Source organism: Miniopterus schreibersii, assembly GCF_964146895.1.
Source record: "Miniopterus schreibersii genome assembly, chromosome: 16".
Classification (NCBI taxonomy): domain Eukaryota; kingdom Metazoa; phylum Chordata; class Mammalia; order Chiroptera; family Miniopteridae; genus Miniopterus; species Miniopterus schreibersii.
The window spans coordinates 33,783,681-33,792,154 of NC_138116.1; the positions used below are offsets into that span (position 1 = coordinate 33,783,681).

The 8,474-nt window shown below is 45.7% G+C and overlaps 1 long non-coding RNA gene across 1 annotated transcript; it reads right to left on the bottom strand.

The window, feature by feature from the left end:
• Positions 1-274: 274 nt before the first annotated feature.
• Positions 275-8,343, bottom strand: LOC308546585. The gene is made up of 4 exons (XR_013997355.1): positions 8,213-8,343; positions 3,973-4,018; positions 2,868-2,985; positions 275-1,023 (listed from the first exon to the last, which is right to left on the bottom strand). It is a non-coding gene; the product is annotated as an uncharacterized lncRNA (long non-coding RNA).
• Positions 8,344-8,474: the final 131 nt, after the last annotated feature.

Genomic DNA, 8,474 nt, shown 5'->3' on the forward strand with positions numbered 1-8,474 from the left:
ATCGTACACCTCACTATTGCTTTATGGCAAGAGAATGCCCCCCAACACGTGGCCTGAGCTGGCCCAGCATTAATTAAAGGTGGTGTAACTGTCCTCAACTGGGACAATTTTATAGGCATAGACACACACGGGCCTGAATTTAAAAAAAGCTCTACCGAATAAACCCTTCCTAACCAAAGTCACTTTTAGATGTAGCTGAAAAATATAAAAAGACAACAAAGCTGGTGTTAGTCTTGAGGTCTCCAAAATGTTGGTTGGCTCCAATGATCTAAATGGGCACACGACATTTTTAATATAGGAGACATTGGACTGTACATATTTTTATTACAGTTTTAAAAATAAAGAGTTTAAAATAAAAGTCAAACATTTGCGAAGCCACTGAGACTCCCTGCAGAGCCCTGGAGCAGCTGCTCATTTTACAGAGGAGGCAGCGAGGTCCCCGAGGTCCCCGGGGAAGTGGCTGCCCCAGGCTCCGCGGCCCCACCTCCGCACTGCCCGGGCCCCTGCGGTGCCACCTCGCCCAGGGGGTTCATCTCAGGCTCTGCTAAAGGCCGGGGCCCAGTCAATTGTGCGGCTACCATCAAAAGCTCTCCTTTAGGGTATTTTGATGCTAAAAAGTCATCTTACAAAACCTACTCCATTAAAATAATTGCCCCCTTCTGGTACAGGAGTATTATATACAATTTTGGACTAGAGGTAAACTGAGACAGGATATGATGGGAGGCTAGAAATACTACCTAAAAAGCCAGACTGCACACTGAATGAGACAGAGCAGAAAGACACATTTATCTTTGCAAGGCTTTTGACCTGCAAACCGGGAAACTCAGGGCTACAGGAGCAATGAGTTCCGAGTCGCTCACAGACTAAGGGGTTTTTATGGGATAAATACAAAGTTGTTGGGCTTCTTTTAGCTGATCGGCGTTCTTATTTGGATCAGGATAACTGAATCAGGGAGACAAGGAGTCCAGAGGTGGCATGAACAGACCTGGCGCTTGGAGGTTGTCTGGTATCTTCTGCTGATTTCTGAAAAGAGCAAATTCCTGTGAGGTTAGGTTATGTTTCCTCTCTGTGCCTGTGCTGAATGTCTCCATTTTGTTCCCGACATAAGTGACTTCATTTTAGTTTGGTTCTACAGCTGACATATGAAGAAGAATTGAAGGAACCTAAAGATTTAGCCTGGGAAGAGAATTCTTAGAGGAGAAAGGGCTGATGTTTTAAAATACCTTAAGGTTGCTCATGTATAAGAAAAAAGCAGATTTATTCTGTATGGCCCAAGGTGTAAACTAGTCCCCAAGGATGGACATTATAGGAAGGCCTTTCCAGCTCAGCAGCCCAAAGAGGTGCTGCTTTGGGAGGTGATGAGTTTCCCATCACTGGGAGTGATCAAACTTTGGACAGCCGTTTGGCAGGAATGCTCTAGAGGGCATTTCAGCATCAGATTGGACCAGATAACCTTTCAAGTTTTTTGCAATTCCAAGAATCAGGTTCTCTAAAAAGGCATGTCAACAATTCAAAAGTAAGTATAGGTTTAAAACCTACCAAACCTCAGGGAGGCCCCTCTTCAGTGAAGAGAATGTGCTTGGTCCTGGGTCCACTCCCTGTGAGGGCGAGTTAGCTTCACGCCAACCCTCTCACAGACACGTGGGTGCTATGAATAGCAAAGGGAACTGGTGGAGCTCACGGCGCACAGTAGACATTGAGAACATACTACTGGGCTTGTGGGTTTGCGGTGACCACATGAGAGAGATGGCTGAGAGCATCTCTTAGTCCTATTGGCAGTGGAAATATGCTATTTTAAAAGAGAAACATATGTGCTACTGCGTCTTTATTTTTCTGAGGACCTCTTAAAAGCACACCACTCTTATTTCTCTTATTTGGTTAGTGGAAGTTTAAAATTCCAATGAAAGCTCTTAAGTTATCATGTTTCTTTTTTTTAATTTTCAGTCCTCACCAGAGAGAGTGGGAGAGAGAGAGACAGAAACATCCATGTGAGAGACGCATCGATTGGCTGCCTCCCGCACACGCCCTGGCTGGGGCCGGGGATCGAGCCTGCACCTGGGGTACATGACCTTGGCCAGAATCGAACTTGAGACCCTTCAGTCCGCAGGCCGATGCTCTAACCTCTGAGCCAAACAGGCTAGGGTACGTTATCATGGTTCTTAACTGCTGGGTTTTTGTTTTTTTTTTTTCCCCCAGGACACTGGGGTCTTGAATAGTCAGCTTTGCACAGTGGCCTATGCCAAGTGCTTCTCAACCCTTTTCATCTCACGGCACAGAAACTAATTACTAAAATTCTGCAGCACACCAAAAAACATATTTTTTGCTGATCTGATAAAAAAGAAAAGGTATCGTTTCGGTTCATTCACACAGGATGGCTGTTGGTGTGTTGGCTGTTGTCATTTTTTAATTTGGTAATCAGGGAATGCGGCTCAGTGCCCCTGACTAAACAGTCAGTTATGGTATGTTTTAAAAATTCTTGCGGCACACCAGCGTGCGTGGCAAACCGGCCTGTGATACTGAGACTCAATGTAAGGAATGTAGAGCCCTGGCTGTGGCTCAGGGAGTTGGCTGAACCTTGGCCCCGGCACCAGAGGTTCTGGGCACTGACGCCCGTCAGGGCACCTGCCTGGGTTAGGGCTCCGTCCCCAGCAGGTGGCGTGCAGGCGGCAGCCCATCGCTGTTCCCAGCGTTGAAGTTTCTTTCTCTCTCCCTCTCCTTCTTTCTCTCCCTTCCTCTAAAAAAAAATACAGAAAAACATATTTTTAAAAAAAAGAAAGTAGAGAATAAACACTGATGGTTTCTTATCAATGAACTTGCTGTTCCACAGTGAAACCTAAGACAGAAAACAATTCACTCTTTACCAATACCTTTATGCGGAGGAAGATTTTGTCCCATCCACACGCATTTGGTTAGGGAAGCTGATACAGGTCCCAGTACCACTGGCAAAGCCACCGAAACAGAGTTCAAGGCTCGTGGTGGCACTGTCTGAGTTAAACAAGAGGTTTTAAAAAAAGAAATTATCTTTATTGTTGAAAGTATCACGAATGTCCCCTTTTCCCCCCATTGATCCCCTCCCCGTTGCACCCCTCCCCAGGCCTTCGCCCCACTATTGTCTGTGTCCGTGGGTTATGCATAGATGCATGTAAGTTCTTAGGTTAGTCTCTCCCCGCCCACCCCGCCTTCCCTCCGAGATCCCTCCGTCTGTTCCATGTTTCTACGTCTCTGGATCTATTTTGTTCATCGGTTTAGTTTATTCCTTAGGTTCCACATATGAGTGAGATCATGTGACACTTGTCTGTCTCTGCCTGGCTCATTTTGCTTAGCATAACACTCTCCAGGTCCCCCCATGCTGTCCCAAAGGGTAAGGGATCCTTCATTTCTACAGCTGCATAGTATCCCATGGTGCAAATGTCCGAGATGCTTGATATGATTTCAGGCTTCTAAACTAGAAATTAATATCTGATGTTTTGGCAGCAATTGTGCACCCATAAAATCCAATTGTCCATAAAATACCTGGCAGGACAGGTAATATGGATAAGAAGCCAGGCCGTGAGTGGCAAGGTCCGGGCTGGAGGCCAGGCTTCAGGCCTCCGGCTGACTGCATTTTCCCGCTGCACCAGGCTGCCTCCCATAGCCTCCTTCAGAGTTCTTTCAGTTTCAAAACAAGTTTATCTCTGCCCAACTCTTTCCACACCTGCTCTTCTCTTGCTGCCCTATTTGTGTCATCTGTTTACCTAAATACTTTATTATAAAGAGCTTTTTTATTTTTAAAAAGAGACAATGTATTGCACACTTCTCCAATGGTAGAAAAGTATTCAGTGAAATCTTTCCCCTCCTGACCCCCAGCCATGGAGATCCCTCAGCAGAGGCAACGGTTTTTTTGTATCTTTCTAGAGAAATTCTATGTGTATACAAATAATTACATTTTACTTTTTTCTATCATAATAATGATAGAATGCTATATATACTCACCTGAACCTTCCTTTTTTCATTTCATATATCTTGGCAGTTATTCCAACTAGAAATATAAAAATTTTCCTCATTATACATTTTACAAGTGAAAAGTATCCCACTCTATGACTGTTTCATAATTTATTTAATCAGTCTTCTTTTAGTAGACAGGTTAAAAAATTTTTTTTCTATTACAAGCAATGTTGCATTGAATAACTTTTAACAAGCATCATTTTTCATAAGTGCAGATGTATCTGTAGAATCCATCCCTAGATGTGGAATTGAATTGCCATGTCAACTAGTATGTGCGCTTATAAATCTGATAGATATAATACTTGATAATGATAATAATATACTACTACTAATAATAAACTGTTTATGGAGCTCTTACTGTGGAAAAGTTTTGTGCAGTTTACTTTTAGCTTAATGCAAAGATAAATAAGACTTCAACTCTTCTATCCAGGAAAAAAATAAGATGTAAAAATGACTAATTTACAAGGTAGATGGTGTCATTTGAGTCAGAATAAAATAGAGCTAGATTATAAATTCCCATAAAAAGGCAGGGACTGTGCCTTCTTGTCATTTTTTATCCTCAGTGACAAGCACAGGTCCCAGCACTTGTAGATGTTCAATAAATATTTGGACAAATTAATGAATGAGTTAGTGAATTCAGAGAATGAGTTGAGAGAGTGATCAACAAGTTTTTGTTGTTCGAATCAATGAATGGATCAGACAGCGAATGAGTTCAGCTGGGGTGATCAGTAAGCCCTTCACGAAAGGGGTGGTGACACTTGGCACCAAACATCTCTTATGTTTCCTATGTTACTCTGAAAAAAAAAACACATCAAATTTTAAGTTTCTTCATGGTTATAACTTTCTTGTACAGCTTTTTAATTTTCTCAAAATTTCTATTTGTCTCTCTTTTTATTGATCAGAAGAGATATAATTTCAACTCACCAGGAGTATGTGGTTATACTTCTGGGTTATGAATCACGTAGTTTCTGTAATTCTTAAGGATATTCTTCAAGAACTCTTCTGGCTTTCAGTTATAACTTGAACTGATTGTGTTCCAGTTATACAGCTACTATACTGGGGTTTCTTTTCACCATACTGCTGGGTTGGTTCCACTGTTTCTTATAGTCAATGTATCCTCTTTCTGGGGTTTTCACTTTTGCTCTAGTAATTTTTCCACCCAAAAGAGTATATATGTGCAACTTTCAGAGTACTAGCATGTCCAAAAATATCTTTATTTTGATTTCATATATGAGGTGTGTTTTTAAAAATTTTCTACTGGTTATAGAATTCCAGATTGGAAATTATTTTCTCTAGAATTTTGAAGACATTATTTGAGTAATCTGTGCTATAGAGGAAAGGTGATACTCATTGCTTTCCTCTTTATTCTTTGAATTAAGAAATTTCACCAGACTAGGGGTGTGTGTGTGTGATAATTATTTCAAGGGGGTGTTTCAATCCAAAGACTTGAGTCTTCAGCTCAAGGACACTCTTGCTCCATCTTTGTTTGCCATTGTTATTTTCCCTCCTTCTGGAAGTTCTACTTGACAAATATAGGATGTCCCAAAAAATGTACACACACACTTTGAATAATTATAAAGGCAGTGTTTATTAAAATACGTTGCATTTTCATTGAAGAACCATCAGTTGTTAAAGTGTGCATACCCTTTTTTGGACACCCTGGATTAAATCTCCAGGATCTATCCTTCTGACTTCATTTTTCTCCAGAAGTTCCCACCTCCCAGTGGACACAGAGTGACTTGGGGTGTTTGCCTGAAAGCTTCCTCGCCACACCAGCACTCAGAGTTGCCTGGTCAGGCCTCTCACACAGGAAGAGGCCAATTGTGGGTAAAGACCTGTACTCATTGTAGCTATTTAAAATCAACTTGGTTTCCTGATTAAAAGCCTTCAATTCCAGGGAGAAAGTGTAAAGAGGTGAGGCCAGATGATGAAAGGACTTTGTGCTGGAGACTTGCGGGGTTCACCATATCTTGGTCTCCTCTCCTTCCTGGGCCCACAGGAGGATTATACGTCCTAGCTCCCTGCTGGACAAGTCACCAAGTTTGAGGAGTAATTGCATCTTTTAACCTTTATAAATATGTTTACTAGTGAGTTGAGATTCCTAGTCTGATAAACACCGAAAGTAAAAAAAACAAGTACATAGTCTTAAACTAACAAATCAAGCCAAATATCTATAGGCTTGCTCTTCATATTGAGAAACTTACTTGCAGATGTGAGTTTTAAAAAACAAAGGTTAGATTTATCATTACTTTTATCTCTTTGTTTTTAATTAATATTAAATTTTATGATGTTTTGTTTCATTTTATTTTTATGGTTACTCTCTATCATTCAAGTGAAGCTAGTTTTCCATTCATGGTAGTGTTGTAAAGTCTCCTTTCAAAATAATTATGTCTACATGTAAAAAAATGAATGTATTTGAAGAAGAACACCAATTTTACAGGTGGCGCATGGGTATGTCAAAAATTAAGAAGACGGCACTAGAATGACTGAAGTTTGGGAAATATAGCTTCATTCCAACAAAAATCTCAAAGTCACTTAGAAACTTCAATGCACCTTGCTTGAGTATTTCTACTTTGAATATAAGCTTTGGTTGTACTTACTAATAGAGCGGATTCTAAGCTCCGTGCTGGATAACTGCTTTACACTCCATTCACCCATATACTGGTGCTAGACAGACACTGAGTGTCGATAATAGGTTGTTCCACGCTCCCTCTGTTGGACGCATTCCTTTGCTAGCCTGCATGTGTGTGTGTGTGTGTGCAAAAGGCTTTCCTTTTGAAAATATTTTCAATTACACTTAAACTCCAGAATAAATAGCTGAAGGAAGAGGTTTCCCCTCCCCCCTTTTTAAAGCATACCAAGAAAGAGATGCACCACCCAAGTTCAGAGCTTTCCGAGGGCAGCACAGCAGCTGCGGGCAGATGGTTCGCCTCCACTAGCAGCCCTCGTTCTTGGGTGGAGGGTAAGGTTTTTCTAGCCCCCGCCACCCCATGGGGAGAGAGGGAAGACCCAAGTTGCATACTGTGGAAAAGTACAATGGTGATCTATGATTATAATTCCCATAGCTCATTTCATGTACTTTTGCCAATTCTATCACGTTTCCAACAGTTCCAAGAAATGTCCCCTTCTGCAAATTGGGAGGCGACCCCAGGGTCTGGCCTCCAGGGCCGGGCCTGCTCAGGAAGCCGCCGAGGCCGTGCAGGGTTGGCTCGCGCCGTCGGGCCGTCGCCCCTTCTCGCCGAAGCAGGAGAGGGCGCCCCCCGCAGGAAGCACCCCCGCAGGCCCGCGCCAGGCGGCCGTGTCCAAGGCCCGAGCCCGCCCGCCGGGCGCACACCCGGGCAGGACCACCTTCTTTGGGCGTCGGTGCTAAATCAGCGCCGAGGCAGGACCCCGCGGGTCCCCGGCGCCTCGTCTTCCCAGGGGGGCCCTGAACCGCGACCCGAGAGCCAGGGGGGCCCTCCTCGCGGGGTGCAGGTGGGAGCCAGCGGCGCCCCGCTCCTCCGGCAGCTGCTCCGCGAGGGGCGGGGAATATGCATATGAACGCGGGCTCCTCCTCACGCTATTGGACAGGCGTCGTGCTTAATATTCACGAAGCTGTGCGAGTCTCCCCGACGGTTCCAACAACTAGCGAGACAGAGGGGGCGGGCTTTGAGAGGCAAAGCCTCCCCTGATTGGTCGGCTTGGGAAGAACGTTGCCTTCGATTGGCTGGTGTAAGGGTGGTGACGTGAGCTACCTTGGGCGCGGGAGATTTGAATCCCTCCTTTCTGTGTGGACGGGGACCCAGGTAAGCGTTTCCAATCGGCACTCTCCCCACCGCGTGTTTCCTTTAGTTTTACACTTTCCCAGTACTACAACCGTAAAGACCATGTCCCGAGCACTGTGCTGTTGGCTTGGGAGCTCCAGGACGCTCATGTTACTACTCCTGACCCTGACTCTGGGTGCGGCCACCACCCGGGGTTGGACACAGCCACCCTGAGGGGCCGGTCCCGGCACCTCCTCCGCCCTCCCGCCTCTTACCCCTCCCGGTCATGTCTCACGTCTCCTCCCTGCAGCGCCGGCTCTGTGGCTTAGCGGTCCCGGGCCTGCCTGCAGCTGCGAGCACCTCGCGGCGGCGTCCAGCCCAACCCCACTGTACACCCGGGGCGTCCGATGCCGGCGGGAGCCGCGCGGCCCGGGGTAACCCAGCCCGCGGCCGGGCTATGGCCAGTCGGGTCTTCTGATCCCCACCTTGGGCTTTTGGCCGCTCGCTCCTGCGTGGTGTCCCGCGTCTTCGTGATCAGTTGAGATGGCCGAGCTTGTAGCTCTGCCGCTCCCAGGCCACATCCCTGTATCTCCCGCGCTGCGCTGCGCGGGGCGGGGGCGCGAGCCGGAGCGGGAGCGGGGGCTATACAATTCGCGCCTGCGCAGAGCCTTCCGAGAAGCTGCTTCACGGAGGACCCCGCCCCCTTTGCCCTGGTGACGCGTCACCAGTTGCCGTGGAGACCGCTCT